Below are 16,660 nucleotides of genomic sequence, written 5' to 3' on the forward strand. Positions count from 1 at the left end.
CTTCTTTCTTAATCTTCCAGTTTTAATCTCTGCATATTTGACAGAACATTAACTTAATTGACAATCAAAAAAAATTACAGAAATTACCTTCTTTTGAAAGTCAATAAGATTTACGGGGTGTTTGCGCCAAAATGCTGCAGCTACTGTGGAAAAAGCCCTAAATCGGCACAGAGCTGATTATCATATGGAAATTTGAATTTCCATGTGATTAGCGGGCCCGGGATTGTATTCTCTGTTGCGTCTCCCCCGTCCCAGATAACGAGGAACCATGTCTGATCTTGCTGGAGCAGATGGAGGCCATTAGGGCCACCCTGGGAGGTCGAGGGTTAGGGAGGTGGAGTTACCTCTTTGACAGTGGCAGCCTGGCACTGCCCAGTGGGCAGTGCCAAAGGGCTGGGGCCAGAGGGGCTGGTGCCTATTGGGAAGGTGGGGCCTATTGGGGCAGGGGGGCGATTGGATGTGGGGGGGCGGGGAGACCCATTGCCACTCTGCAAGCGGCATAGGTGGGAGAGGGATGGGGTGAGGGCTATCGGGGCTGGTCCTCGGGGTGAGAGGGTGAGGGTCGTTGGGACTGTCGTGGGGAACGCGCCTGGCCGGGGGGACAACAGGGCTGGTCACAGGATTTGGGGCGGGGGGGGGGGAGGGATATCGGGGCTGGTCATCGGGATCGAGGAGTGCGGGGGTCAGGGAGAGCGGGGCTGGACGGGAGGGGACAACCTAGGGGCTGGTCCAGGAAGCCAGCGATCAGGGGATGGGAGGATTGGATGGCCAGCGATCAGGGGCATGCAGGGCTGGCCAGCGATTGAGAAAACTAGCGATCAGGAGGCCGGCAATGAGGGGTCACTGCACATGTGCCGATCTACGCTCTGACAGATCAGCACATGGTCAGTGGCCCGTTCAGCGCTATGCTGCCAGCCTCATGGGTGTGAATAGGTCCCACCCTCTACTTTGCAGAGTGAATCCCTCTGAGACACTCTGCATTGCTCTGGTAAGTACATTTAAAAAACCGGCAGGAATTAATCCCATTTTCTCGCACGCTGGGAACTTGGAATTTTTTTGGGAGAATCCTGGCTGATATGTTTAGGAATACCAAGGTCCTTCTTAAATTGGAGACTAAAGTTTCAAGTTTATTTATTAGTGTCTCAAGTCGGCTTATGTTAACATTGCAATTAAGTTACTGTGAAAATCCCCTCGTCACCACACTCTGGCACCTGTTTGGGTACAATGAGGGAGAATTTAGCACGGCCAATGCACCTTACCAGCATGTCTTTTGGACCGTGGGAGGAAACCGGAGCACCCGGAGGAAACCCAGGCACGGGGGGAATGTACGAACTCCACACAGACAGTGATCCTAGCTGGGAATCGAACCAGGGTCCCTGGTGCTGTGAGGCATCTTTGCTAGCCACTGTGCTACCCCAATTCCAATTGTTCTTGCGGTTGTCCCTGCAATTCATGGATTTTTCTTTTGGAAACAATGTTTTGATGCCTATAGGTCAGTTTGCTTTGCAGCCAGGATTTGACAGCTTGTTTTCTGATGATGACCAGAAGTTATTGGAGATCTGAGACAGGCAGATAATGTAGTATTTCTGGATTTGCAATCCACATTCGATAACTTGCAGCATGACTTGTTGAGCAAGCTGAGATGTTGATGCAAAGACATGACAGTTGCTGGAGGATAAGGATTGACGAGGTATTGCCCCTGTCAGAATAAGTATTTAACACAGACTGCACAAGATCTAAAAAATTGACTATGGAAAAAATAACCTTGCTCATCCAAACGAAAATTGGAGTGAAGTAATGTTTGTTGGAATTCAAACAAAGTAGAAGAAATTCATTGGGATAAAGCTCATTTACTGATACACAGTGAGCCTCAGGAAATACTTCTGGAACGCAAACACTCAGTAAGAATCAGCTCATGGTGCTCCAGTAGTTCTGAGTGGAGATGCACTGAGTTATACAGGCAAGTACAGTCTCAGCTTCATGTCTGCTTTGTTCAGTTAGATGATTTGTCACCTAGAGGGGGGCAAGAAGGGCTGCTGCATATGCCTTTACTGTCCCTGGGCTAGGGAGGGTAAGAGTGAAACCAAGTTCCCACTTCTGATTATTATTCCGCATCTTCTGTTGGAAGGTGCTTCACTGCAGCTATGTTACTCAGAACAATCAAGCAGTATCAGCACTAGCTGTCTTGGCTCACTAATGAAGAATAGTCATTTGCATGAACTATATCCACTTTTCAATGGATTTTTTTTGTACTTATTGAAAATATTGCATATTTTTGCAAAATAGGCCCTGCAGATTCTATCCAACAATTCTGCAGATTTATTTTGCCCTCCTGGTGACAAGTCAGCACTTGCTAATCGTCTGAAATTAGGAATAATGGAATAGTTGTCAGAACTAATTATTTTGTAATCTATATTATGCATTATGTTTGATGAAACTTCCATTGATTTCATCATTGTGTTCACCACTTTGTCATTGTGTGGAGTTAATGACTCAATTTAGAACACTTTAAAATACAATACACAGCAATTGCTGTGTTAACTGTGTGTGAATTTTCTGTTCAGCAGAGTAGAGGTTAACTGCTTTATTTCAGAAGAGGGAGAAGGGGTGGCAAGAGGAGAAGGAAATCTTTGACATTGGTCTGAACAGGTTTGTCCAGTAAATTTGACAAGTCTACGTTGGTGCTACAACTGTTTGTGGCCAGTGTAAAAGCAACTTGTATATTATTTCAGGAAATCATCATAGAAATCATAGAAACCCTACAGTGCAGAAACAGGCCATTCGGCCCATCGAGTCTGCACCGACCACAATCCCACCCAGCCCCTACTCCCATATCCCTACACATTTACCCGCTAATCCCTCTAACCTACGCATCTCAGGACACTAAGGGGCAATTTTAGAATGGCCAATCAACCTAACCCGCACATCTTTGGACTGTGGGAGGAAACCGGAGCACCCGGAGGAAACCCACACAGACACGAGGAGAATGTGCAAACTCCACACAGACAGTGACCCAAGCCAGGAATCGAACCCAGGTCCCTGGAGCTGTGAAGCAGCAGTGCTAACCACTGTGCTACCGTGCCAATAGCGCCAATAACTATCTCACATTCTCGTCCTTTTGGAAAATCAAGCAAAACATTTCTACTGTAATGTGGCCTGGAGATATTCAAGGGAATGCCATATTTGGGGAAGGGTGGAACTTGCAGGATGTAGTAATCGATTGGATGTTGGTTTTTCAGCTCTTTGCAGTTAAATCTATTCCTTTGCTACTGAACTGTTGGTAACCAAGAAAGTTCTGATTTATCTCTTTGTGAATCGCTGCTCCCTTTGCAGTGATTCCACTGTTGGCCAGCTAGGTGAGACTCCTCTCACCTAATTCCAATTCCAATTATCTAATTGTAACCATCAGATCACTTGCAATGGTTTATTTTCCTGCTCTTGCACCGCTATCTCTGGTGTTCCCCAAGGATCTATCCTCGACCACTCTTACTTCTTGTTGACACACTGTCTCTCAGTGCATCATCCAAAGCACAGTGTTAATTTTGAATGTTGACACCCATCTCCACTTCATCACCACGTTTAACTCCTTCATTATTACTAAGTTATCAGATTGCTTATGTGACATCCAGTACTAGATCAGCAAAATTTCTCCCAATTAAACATCACCAAAATTGTTGACCAAATTGAGGCCAAGGGGAGCAGTCGCCGACAGGATCTGAAGATCTGTTAGTCGCAGATCTCGCCAGCGAGATCGCAGTCTCGTAACTTCCCTGCCCCTTCACCGGCGACATCATCATTATATGCCTCAACCTGATTTACATGAAATTCAATACGTTTTAGTATCATTAAACTGGGGAGGGGGGGGGGGCGGTGGGGGGTGTGGAGGTGGGTATCGGCTCCAACCATGGAGAGGTGGGGAGGGAAGGGGCCAATGATCGGGAAGAAGGGACAGAGAAGTGCTGACCCCAATCGGAGACGGGAGGGGAACCCCTGGGATCTCTGTGGTGGGCTGGGGTGAGGTTTATTTATTTTATTTATTAATGTCATAAGTGGGCTTACATTAACACTGTAATGAAATTACTGTAAAGATTCCCTTGTCGCCACACTCCGGCACCTTTTCAGGTACACTGAGGAAGAATTTAGCATTGTCAGTGCACCTAACCAGCATGTCCTTCAGATTGTGGGAGGAAACTGGAGCACCCAGAGGAAAGCCACGCAGACATGGGGATAATGTGTAAACTCCACACAGACAGTAACCCAAGCCGGGAATCGAACCCAGGCCCCTGGCGCTGTGAGGCAGCAGTGCTAACCACTGTGCCGCCATACCGCCTACACAGGTTATGATTGAGGCACCCATCAAAGATGGTGCCCCGATCTATGTGCAGCTGGGTTTTTCATGATGGCATGAAACACGGCCCCCTTGATTTCTTTTGGAAGTATCGTTAGACCTGAAGAGAAAACTGGAGAGAGACACGCTGGAAACAACACTCTGCCATTTTTTGGTAAGATTCCCCCAAAGGTTTCCCTTGCAAGCTACAAACTCCGTCATTCTTCCAGGCAATAATCAGAAATCATGCCACTCTGTTTGCCATCTTGATGTGACATATGACCCACATAAGCTTCCAACCTCATTTTCTTGCCATCACTAAAACTGTCTGTTTAAGACTATCTGTTTGCACCTTCATAACAGTATCTGACTTTGCCCATGTCCCTGCTGATCTGCTGCTCAAATCTTTATTATTGCCTTTTGTTATCTCTAGACTTGACCATTCAAAGCACTGCTGACAGGTCCCCCACATTTGACCCTCTGTAAGCTTGAGGTCATCCAAAGTTTTGCTGTCTACATCTTTAATTCGAGGCAAGTCCTGTTTTCCCCCCCTCACATCCTATCCTCACTGATCTACATTTGCTCAAGGTCAAATAATGTCTTGATTTTAAAGTTCTCATCCTTGTTTTCAAATGCTTCCATGGCCTGGCTGTTCCGTAATCTTCTCTAGCCCACAGCCCTCTGAGATATCTACAAGCTTCTAATTCTGACCACTTTTACATCTCCATCTTTAATTGCTGATTGATTGAAAAGTAGACTCTGGTCAAGGCATTTCCATGCAAAATGTACCAGGGAACATTGGGAATAACTGTTTGCTGGTGCATTCTCCATGACAAAGCTTTGTCTTAATCAGACTCTGCTTGCCAACTAATCAACATCTTTTTCTCATGCAGTGTAAATTGCTGTTTGCTGTTGAAATTTGGTCTTCTTGCATTTGTCCTAATTGAATTCAAGAGAATAAGCTTTCACATTGTGCCTTTCAGCAATATAAATATTAGTTGTTGCTATTCAGCTATTACTAAATGTTCTGTGGAAACATTTTGAGGATGTGATTATTCCCCAATAATACACTCTGGAACAGGAAATTGTTTAATTGCAACTAAAGTGGCATGGCAGTCATTGCACTTGCAGTGGGCTAAGAATGTACACGATTCATTGGTCTCTGTTCTCGCTGGGCCCCTTCTGGGCCAGCTGAGCTTTTTGATACTTTCTGCCTCTTCCAATGCTCTTCTAAACCATCAGCCTCCAGAAGTCACGATCATCTGCATCTGCCTCCCTGTTTTCGGTCTCAATGCTCACTATCTTTATAACTGGCTTGCAGGTGTCGAGAGCTGGCCACTTAAGAGTGAATTCAGGAAGCACCTGTTCACACACAAGGGAGTGGAAATCTGGAATTTGCTCCTTAAAGAGCTGTGGATTATTCATCACTGAAGTTTCAACTTGGAAAATCCATCTATTTTTCTGCTGGGAAAGGCTATCCAGAAGTATGGAGCAAAGATGGCGGAATGGCACTGTGGTGCAGATCAGCCATGATATAAATGATTGGTAAAACAGGCCTCGGAGGCTGATCGGCTGCTTCTGTTCCTACCCTCCCCCCCCCCCCCCCCCCCCATGTTGCTAAGTGCATTAGCTTCCTGGGCTTGAATATGCTGTGAAAGTTAATAAGCATGTGACTCAGGCAGAAAATTAACAATGAAAGATTGAGGAATGTATATTCCAATGAACTTATTGCAGCTAATGAACAAACCTTATAGCTTCAATCTTTCAGCAGAATGTTGTTATGACTGATTATGATCAATCATTGATCGGCTGACTGCAGTTTCTAGACCACCTTCTGTGAATGTGTATGGGTCTCACAGATTGCGAAGCCTATCCAAATGCAGAACATTACCATTTGGTGCTCATTGTTGCCTTGATTCCAGTTGATTTTTAAAAGTGGACACTTTTCCCACAATGTTTAGTGTAATAGTGTTACTACAGGTTATATTCTAACGCAGTTTTTTGCAATTCTTTGAAGATGTCTTCTCCAGTTACTGTGCTGTGCATGCTATGCACTGATGCTAATTCTTGTGTCACATTAAAGTCACTGTCGACGCCACGGATGAATACTAGGAGTTGCCATACACATCAGTCAATTCATCAAGTGTGAGAGAATACAACTGAAAATTTCTTGCTTTGTCTGCAATTTGATGAAATATATTGCTTCCTATATCCTCAATTCTACGAGCAACAGTATTTGGCGCAAGACTGATGATTTTGAACAGATTTGCTTTTTCTGGGCAAACTCTTCCACTGCTTCCATTATACACTCTGATGAGATCTCCATCAGTGAATGGCTTTCCTCTTTTAGCCAACACATAAGCTAGTTTGTAACTGGCCCTGGTTAAAGCTTCATTTTCAGTTATCTTCTGCGTGAAAAAAGCTTGTTGGGAAAGCAACCTGCGTAGCTTCGATTCAAATTTTTCCAAACGTTGTGTTCCTGTGAATTGGGAATAACTTGGTTCATGTTTGGTCTCATAGTGCCGACGTACATTGTACTCCTTCAAAACTGCAACAGTTTTGTTGCATATGACATGACACACAAGGCTTTATCACCTGCTTGTACAAAGAAGTACTTTACACCCCATTCTTCATTAAACAGGTGGCACTCACTGTCCACTTTTCTTTTCCTTTTTCCTTCCATAACTGAATTGGTCTGAATTGCCGCCATCATTGTCATTGTTCTCGCTCATTTCAGACAGATGGAGCTTACGGATTGGATAAAACAGCTGTCACTCAGTCAATGCAGAGCAGCAATTGGATAACAGATGTCTCAATTGCTGATTCGTTTAATGAACTGTCAGTCACAGGACGGCAGCTCTGATTGGACAGTAGGCTGGTAAAGAGGGTGGGGATTCCCATGGGTCCATCAGACACCGCGCGGAGCTGCAGTAAATGTCCGGCCTGTGGCTTCCGTCCCTGCGTCCAGATCCTGAGTCAGCGGCGGGGTTCCGGACACGGGAGTGTTTTCGGCAGCGGGAATCCCATCCCGCCCCACTGGCTGCGGGCCAGATGTTAGCCCGCTGCGCGCCGGATGTGGCCTGCGGGCCGTAGTTTGGAGACCCCTGATATAGAGAAAGATCAACTTAATGCGAGGTAGGTCCATTCAAAACTCTGGTGGCAGCAGGGAAGAAGCTGTTCTTGAGTCGGTTGGTACGTGTCCTCAGACTTTTGTATCTTTTTCCTGATGGAAGAAAGTGGAAGAGAGTATGTCTGGGGTGTGGGGGTCCTTAATTATGCTGGCTGCTTTTCCGAGGCAGCAGGAAGTGTAGACAGTGTCAATGGGTGGGAAGCTGGTTTTAGTGATGGACTGGACTTCGTTCATGACTCTTTGTAGTTTCTTGCGGTCTTGGACAGAGCAGGAGCCATAGAACATAGAACATAGAAAGCCACAGCACAAACAGGCCCTTCGGCCCACAAGTTGCGCCGATCACATCCCCACCTCTAGGCCTATCTATAGCCCTCAATCCCATTAAATCCCATGTACTCATCCAGAAGTCTCTTAAAAGACCCCAACGAGTTTGCCTCCACCACCACCGACGTCAGCCGATTCCACTCACCCACCACCCTCTGAGTGAAAAACTTACCCCTGACATCTCCTCTGTACCTACCCCCCAGCACCTTAAACCTGTGTCCTCTCGTAGCAACCATTTCAGCCCTTGGAAATAGCCTCTGAGAGTCTACCCTATCCAGACCTCTCAACATCTTGTAAACCTCTATCAGGTCACCTCTCATCCTTCGTCTCTCCAGGGAGAAGAGACCAAGCTCCCTCAACCTATCCTCATAAGGCATGCCCCCCAATCCAGGCAACATCCTTGTAAATCTCCTCTGCACCCTTTCAATGGCTTCAACATCTTTCCTGTAATGAGGTGACCAGAACTGCGCGCAGTACTCCAAGTGGGGTCTAACCAGGGTCCTATAAAGCTGCAGCATTATCTCCCGACTCCTAAACTCAATCCCTCGATTAATGAAGGCCAGTACGCCGTACGCCTTCTTGACCGCATCCTCCACCTGCGAGGCCGATTTAAGAGTCCTATGGACCCGGACCCCAAGGTCCTTCTGATCCTCTACACTGCTAAGAATGGTACCCTTCATATTATACTGCTGCTTCATCCCATTGGATCTGCCAAAATGGATCACCACACACTTATCCGGGTTGAAGTCCATCTGCCACTTCTCCGCCCAGTCTTGCATTCTATCTATGTCTCGCTGCAACTTCTGACATCCCTCCAAACTATCCACAACACCACCTACCTTGGTGTCGTCAGCAAACTTACCAACCCATCCCTCCACTTCCTCATCCAGGTCATTTATGAAAATGACAAACAGCAAGGGTCCCAGAACAGATCCCTGGGGCACTCCACTGGTCACTGACCTCCATGCAGAGAAAGACCCCTCCACAGCCACTCTCTGCCTTCTGCAGGCAAGCCAGTTCTGGATCCACAAGGCAACAGCCCCTTGGATCCCATGCCCTCTCACTTTCTCAAGAAGTCTTGCATGGGGGACCTTATCGAACGCCTTGCTGAAGTCCATATAGACCACATCCACCGCTCTTCCTTCGTCAATGTGCTTGGTCACATTTTCAAAGAACTCAACCAGGCTCGTAAGGCACGACCTGCCCTTGACAAAGCCGTGCTGACTACTTTTGATCATACTAAACTTCTCTAGATGATCATAAATCCTGTCTCTCAGGATCCTCTCCATCAACTTACCAACCACTGAGGTTAGACTCACCGGTCGGTAATTTCCCGGGCTGTCCCTGTTCCCTTTCTTGAATATAGGGACCACATCTGCAATCCTCCAATCCTCCGGAACCTCTCCCGTCTCCATCGACGATGCAAAGATCATCGCCAAAGGCTCCGCAATCTCCTCCCTCGCCTCCCACAGTAACCTGGGGTACATCCCATCCGGTCCCGGCGACTTACCAACCTTGATGCCATTCAATAGTTCCAACACATCCTCTTTCTTTATGTCCACATGCTCGATCCTTTCTGTCCACCGCAAACCAGCAGTACAACCACCCAGATCCCTTTCCACCGTGAATACCGAGGTAAAGTATTCATTAAGCAGCTCCGCCATTTCTAACGGTTCCGCACAAACTTTTCCCCCTTCACCTTTTAAGGGTCCTATGCCTTCACATCTCATCCTTTTACTCTTGACATATTTGTAGAAAGCCTTGGGATTCTCCTTAATCTTACCCGCCAAGGCCTTCTCATGACCCCTTCTCGCTCTCCTAATTTCCTTCTTAAGCTCCTTCCTACATCCCGTATACTCCTCTAAATCCTTAACACCTCCTAGCTCTCTGAACCTTCTGTACGCCTCTCTTTTCTTATTCACCAGGTTCATCACAACCTTCGTGCACCACGGTTCCCGTACCCTACCAACACCCCCCTGTCTCATCGGAACGTTGTCATGCAGAGCTCCAGACAAACATTCCTTGAAAATCCTCCACTTTCCTTCGGTACTTTTCCCCAAGAATGCCTCCTTCCAATTTACCCGTCTAATTTCCTCCCTGATGACACTGTATTTCCCTTTACTCCAGAGAAACACTTTCCTAGCCTGCCTGATCCTATCTCTTTCCAATGCTATCGTGAAGGAGATAGAATTATGATCGCTATCCCCAAGATGCTCACCCACCGAGAGATCCTCCACCTGTCCAGGTTCATTAGCCAGCACCAGATCAAGTACAGCCTCTCCTCTAGTAGGCTTATCCACATACTGTGTCAGGAAACTCTCCTGGACACACCTAACAAACTCCTCTCCATCCAAACCCCTAGCCCTAGGGATATTCCAATCTATGTTTGGGAAATTAAAATCTCCCATCACGACAACTCTGTTATTCTTACATCTCTCCAGGATCTGTTTCCCCATCTGCTCCTCAACATCTCTGTTACTATTGGGCGGCCTATAGAAAACACCCAGCAACGTTACCGACCCCTTCCTGTTCCTAACCTCCACCCACAGAGACTCCGTAGTCAATCCCTCCACGGCGTCCACCTTCTCTACAGCCGTGACACTATCCCTGATCAACAGTGCCACTCCCCCCCCTCTCTTGCCTCCCTCCCTGTCCTTCCTGAAACTTCCTGAGCCATACTAAGCTGTGATACTACCAGAAAGAATGTTTTCCATGATGCATCTGTAAAAGTTGGTGAGAGTCCTAGCGGACATGCCAAATTTCCTTAGACTTCTGAGAAAATTTTTGTTTAAAGTCAAGCTGTCTAATTTTGTGAAAACAATAGGTTTTGTTTCCATTTGTATTATTTGATTTTAATTGAATAAAGGTGCTTTTACTTCAGAATTAACATGAGTTACTTATAAGCAGAGGATAGGTCATTGAATTGATTCAAGGCTGTGCTAGATAGATTTTTGATAGACAAGGGAGTGATGGGGGAAAGACAACAAAGTGGAATTAAGACCACAACCAGATCAGATGTGAATGGTGGAGCAGACTCAAAGCACTTAATGGCCAATGCTGCTCTAAAATCCTCTGTTCCTATGCTTGTTTCTTAATGGCTGTCACTGGTCACAGAAGCTGATCTACAAAAAGTGCGTTGTTAAATAGATAACTAATTTAAAACAAAATCTGATTAAAAACAAAATCGGTTTCATAGTCAGAAAACAGGCTTCCCTGATTCTGTCCTAATGGATTCTCAATGCTGCCCCCTTTCAGTAGACAGTAGTGTTGTGTGCAAGACCCCCGCCCCCCCCCCCCCCCCAAAGCTGTCACATTGATTGGCTGATGGGAGGATGGGGTGGGGTCCTGCAGTTGAGCAGAGCGGAACTGGTCCTGTCAGTTCTGCGTAAAGTACACATCCCATGGCCTAGTGACACAAAACCTGTCCAAGTGACATTAGAAGCCGAAATAGAAACCAGCAAGTTTGGGACTGGAGCCCAACCATTGAAGCTACTGGGAAAAGAAACACTCTTCAACTGTCTGACTGAGCTGACAGGTTGTCGTTCCAGACATGAGTTCTGCTGAAGGGTAATGGTGAAGCATTGACCATTTACTTGACCCTTCTCTCCACAGATGCTTTGCCTGACTTGCTGAGTGCTCCCAGCATCTTGTGTTTGTGTTCCATTCCTGCGTGAGTTTCCTTTTCAGCTGAACTGTACATTTTCAGAGATCTTTATGCTGAAGTTCATAGTGACTTGCAAACCAATAGTGAGGTTGGGTTAAGAGGTAACTTGAGGCTGTTTCAGCCCCAGTCATTTGAATGCGTAAGTAGAAAGAAGGCATGATTTTAATACTGCAGAAACCCTGTGCTGTAGTCACCTATTAGGTTGAAGATCAAACAAGATGTGATATATAAGGGGTGGAAGGGGGCATTGGGGGAGGTCTGCTCTCGAGAGCAAATGGGGCATGATTTACTGGAGAACCCTGCCTGGGGATTGATCAGGGTGTATAGGCCACTGGAGAGAAAGGGGACAGCTGTGAGCAAGAAGAGCAAACCCATCAGCCAATTTATTTTAAAAAATCTCATGGGTGTTTTTTCCACACGAGTAGTTTCTGTTTGGCCATAGACATAATGAATTTGGATAGTCTTCAAAAGTCAGCGCTGGTGTGCGACCACATTTAGGAGAAATCTGAAAAGTACTGTTGACTGCTACAGGTGAAAACCAATGTTTTTTTTTTAAGATAATAAAAGAAAGTCTTTGGATAAATCAAATTGTGGAACAGATGCTGGATTCTTGCTGCATTTGCATGTGTGATAACAGGCTTGCACTGGCATGGTGTGTACGCCTTCAGTAACTAAGCAGCTGTTCCACATTTTTAGCACCAGGGCAAGCACCACCACAGTACACTTTGCAAATGCTCTTGTCAGGGCACCACCACCCTGCCAGCACTAAGTTTTCATGTACAAATGGATTTTCATTTCTGCTCTTCAAAAGGACAATGTTCTCTGAAATTACATGTGATCAAATGTTACAAAGTTGAGTGAGAATCTGATTTTCTTCCCCCTGTTTTCAGCTCAATGTCCTTTCCCCTGCCTGCCTCTCACCAAATAAACAGGAGCGCTAAATTGGATGGCCTCAAATGGGGATGGCGCTTTTTATTGGCTGCATGCATCGCTGTAGAACCTAGAATCGTAATTCCTCAACATTTCTTAAAACACCTCTTAATGGGAAGGTTCATTGTGGCTGGAGCAATGCTGACAACCATGCGGGAAGTGATTCTGACCTGGGACACAGTGAAAAATGGCATAAGATGGGAGATGAGTGTCGGCGCCAAGGTTTCTGGACATCACAGTGGAGGGCTTGGTGGAGGAGCTGGAAAGTAGGAAAAATGTCACTGGTCCACCGGAGACCCACCAGACGTATGCTCAAGTGGCACTGGGAGCAGATAGCAGTTGGGTTAATGCCAGGAACCAAGCTTTGAGGATCTCAATGTGGTGCCGCAAGAAATTCAATGACCTCGCGTGAATAGTCAAGGTCAGTGAATGAATTTTCAAAGCCCACATTGTACCATGTGCATCAGTAGCCTCAGACATGCCTCAATTCACCCCCCCCCCCCCCCAAAATCACTCAACTACCAACAATCTCTGTTAATTGGGACTCAAATCTAACATTCATAGCTTCACCTCACTCTCACATACTGCAAGCACTGCTGCAAACCTCACCCCACATCTCACAGAATGCACACACTGCCAACTGGTAAACTATGTCAGCCAGATCACTCAAAAACATTGCACCACACTCACTGACACATTTCCTTTCACTTGTAGGACAAAGTAGCACACAATCAGAGGCAGTGGGAGCTAATCGGAGAGGAATAGGCACCCTCCTTAGAGGAGATTGTGCTGGCTATTATTCGAGCACCCATTGCTGGGCCTGTGGCTGGCACCATGGCTGAATGAGCTGAAGATGATGATGATATCCTCGCGCATGATCCTTCTTCTCGCATCCCACTTCCTCCTCATCGCAAAATCTATAAAGACTTGAAATTATTCATCTCTTACTCCCCCACCTCCCCTCCCCATTTCAATTTACCACCACCTTTCACCTTTCACATGCCCAAGAAGTGCAAGGAAATGAAGGAACTGCAAGAAGGCAGTGATAGTGAAGGCACATCGTCATTCAAATCACAACCAGCAGCTCAGATACTGCACATAATTTAGAGCTTTAGCTTAGAGGTGAGATCTACACATGGTGAGACACTAGGTATGAATGGGCAACAACCAGTGCAGGGGGTGGATAGTCCAGTGTTAGGAGGGTGAGAACTCAATGAGCAATTAATGGAGCAACACATTGAAAAGCACCTGATGACTATGCACATAGCTTGCTGCATTGCCTGCCAGAAAGTTTCAGTGTTAAAGAGGATGGAGGGGTCCACCATCAAACTAGCAAAGTGCTTTGTCCAGAACTTGGAGCCTATCATTCTCAACATGAAAGTAGTCACCAACTCCATGAGCACACTTGGGAACCTATCCAAGATGCAGTGGGTGATAATTGATGTCTCCACTCCAATTGCAGCATCAGCAATTTCCACCCAGCGTCTGACTACGGTAGTGGAAGCTCAGACTGAAGTCATGTAGGTTTGCATTGCTGTCTTGCAGACTCAGACTACTGCTTTCATGGCTGCAGACACCAGTGTTCAAAGGGACTTACACGGTCTTGTAAATTGCTGAGATGCCACCCATGGAGAGTAGCAATGGCTCTGTGAAGTACAAATCTGCTGTCCTCTCTCAAAATGACACTATTTGCACTCTTGTCCCTGCCACTCTGCCTGTGCCCAGCCCAGAATGCTGCCACTCATGCAGTCATGAGCCAGGCCTTCAAGGCTCAGGGTTGGTCTGGGTCATCCTCTGGGATCATCTGCCATTTCCTGCTCTGAAATTCAGAGGGCAAGCAAAGGGGCATGGACATAAACGACGGGTGCTACAGAAATGCCCAAGTATAGTTTGTTGATGTTTGTATGCATTATGGCATGACAGTAAGGTGTGTACAATTGTGAGCAAATGGGGCATTAGTTGCTAGTATTTCAATTTAAATGATTCTTCACATACATCCCATGCATTCGTGTACTATCTAGATTACCTCCAGGGACAGGATGTACTCACATCTGGAAGAGAATAGGCTTGATCGCGATAGGCAACATGGTTTTGTGAAGGGGAGGTCGTGTCTCACAAACTTGATTGAGTTCTTTGAGGAAGTGACAAGAAAAATTGACCAGGGCAGGGCAGTGGATGTTGTATACATGGACTTTAGTAAAATCATCGATAAGGTTCCTCATGGCAGACTGATACAGAAGGTGAAGTCATATGGGATCCGAGGTGAGTTGGTAAGCTGGATATAAAACTGGCTTGGGCATAGAACAGTAAGAAGTCTCACAACACCAGGTTAAAGTCCAACAGGTTTATTTGGTAGCAAATACCATAAGCTTTCGGAGCAATGCTCCTTCGTCAGATGGAGTGGTCTCTGTTCTCTGGAGAAAGCAGAGAGTAACAATGAAAGGATACTTTTCTACCTGGAGGTCTGTGACAAGCGGTGTTCCACAAGGATCAGTGCTGGGGCCTCTGTTGTTTGTAATATATATAAATGATTTGGAGGAAATTGTAGGTGGTCTGATTAGTAAATTTGCAGATGATACAAAAATTGGGGGAGTAGCAGATAGCGAGGAGGATTGTCAGAGGATACAGCAGGATATAAATCGGCTGGAGACCTGGGCCAAAAGATGGCAGATGGAATTTAACCTGGACAAATGTGAGGTGATGCAATTTGGAAAGTCTACTGCAGAAAAAAAGTATACAGTAAATGGTAGAGCCCTTAGAAATATTAGCATACAGAGGGATCTCGGCATGCAGATCCTCAGTTCCCTGAAGGTGGCAACTCAGGTGGATAAAAGGGTCAAGAAGGCGTATGGCATGCTGGCCTTCATCGGTCGGGGCATTGAGTATAGGAATTGGAAAATCGTGTTGCAGCTGTATAAGACTTTGGTTAGGCCGCATTTGAAGTACTGTGTACAATCCTGGTCGCCACACTATTGGAAGGATGTTGATGTATTGGAAAGGGTGCAGAAGAGATTTACCAGGATGTTGCCTGGTTTGGAGGATATGGACGATGAAGAAAGGTTGAACAAACTTGGATTGTTTTCATTGGAGCTTTGGAGGATGAGGGGGGATCTGATCGAGGTTTACAAGATTATGACAGGCTTGGATAGGGTGGATAGTTGGCGTCTTTTTTCCCAGGGTTGAAGGGTCAATTACTCGGGGGCATAGGTTGAAAGTGAGAGGGGAAAAGTTTAAAAGAGATGTAAGGGATAAGTTTTTCACACAGAGGGTGGTGAATGCCTGGAACGGGCTGCCGGAGGAGGTGATGGAAGCAGATTCTATAACAACGTTCAAGAGGCATCTGGATAGATGCATGAATAGGCAGGGAATAGAGGGATATGGACCACGTAGAGGCAAGAAAATATTAGATTAGAGAGGCATCTATGTCAACACAGACTTGGTGGGCTGAAGGGCCTGTTCTTGCTGTTCTTTGTTCTCTACCACGTTCCCTTCCTCTCCCCTCCCTCCATTCCTTTCTATCAGCTTGGTCTGCTCTGTGTGACCTCAGTTCATCCTCACAGTCATGTTGTATTTCAAGGGGAATGCCTACTCGAGCACCATCTCTGGGAGTAACTGTTTTGTGCAGAGGTATTGAAATTTACAAAAACCTCTTCACACCACTCCTTCATGACTTTTGCAATCTGAAGCAACTATGGAAACCCCAACAAAACATTTGTGGAATTGTACCAATAGCCAAAAGAAACCTGCAAGTTGTTGTGTGAGGTTAAGAAACAGCATGAGCTGGATGGAGCATTGGGCTCCAAATTGGCAGTGTTTGTGTCAAATCAGCATCACTTGCTGATTAATGCCATGACTTGCTTACTCAGCATGCTTCCGACAGACATTAGCTAAACTCACACTCACTAACGCCTTCACCTTTCTGGAATAATGGGTGTACCGGACGCCATGTTGGTCCCCGAGTGGCACACTTAGTGACCAGACATTGGGCACTACTGAATGTAATTTCAGATCCCAGGCACCTTTTCAGCAAATGCTCGACTGTGTCTCCGTCTGTATTTCTATTACACATAACTTGAATGTTATTCTGAAAGTAAGACTAAAAACCTTTGTCCATTGATGATAATAGCTTTCTCTGGACTTCCTGTGGTCATTGAGCTGATAAGATTCCAGTTTTGATCCCTGGTCTGTGCTGAATTCACTGGTCTCTATTGAAAAGTTGATGAAGGAATAATATAATTCACTCGCTCCTTGTACATTGAGGAGTGAAAAATCTCACTCCTGATTG

The 16,660-nt window shown here is 46.0% G+C and overlaps 1 protein-coding gene across 3 annotated transcripts in view; it reads left to right on the forward strand.

Annotated features, from left to right (window-relative positions):
* Window positions 1-16,660, forward strand: part of fbxl4 (F-box and leucine-rich repeat protein 4) — a 105,424-nt gene that overhangs the window by 49,936 nt on the left and 38,828 nt on the right. The gene's annotated exons all lie outside the window — the stretch shown is intronic.

The sequence above is a fragment of the Mustelus asterias genome, chromosome 5, assembly GCF_964213995.1.
Source record: "Mustelus asterias chromosome 5, sMusAst1.hap1.1, whole genome shotgun sequence".
In the NCBI taxonomy this organism is placed as follows: Eukaryota; Metazoa; Chordata; class Chondrichthyes; order Carcharhiniformes; family Triakidae; genus Mustelus; species Mustelus asterias.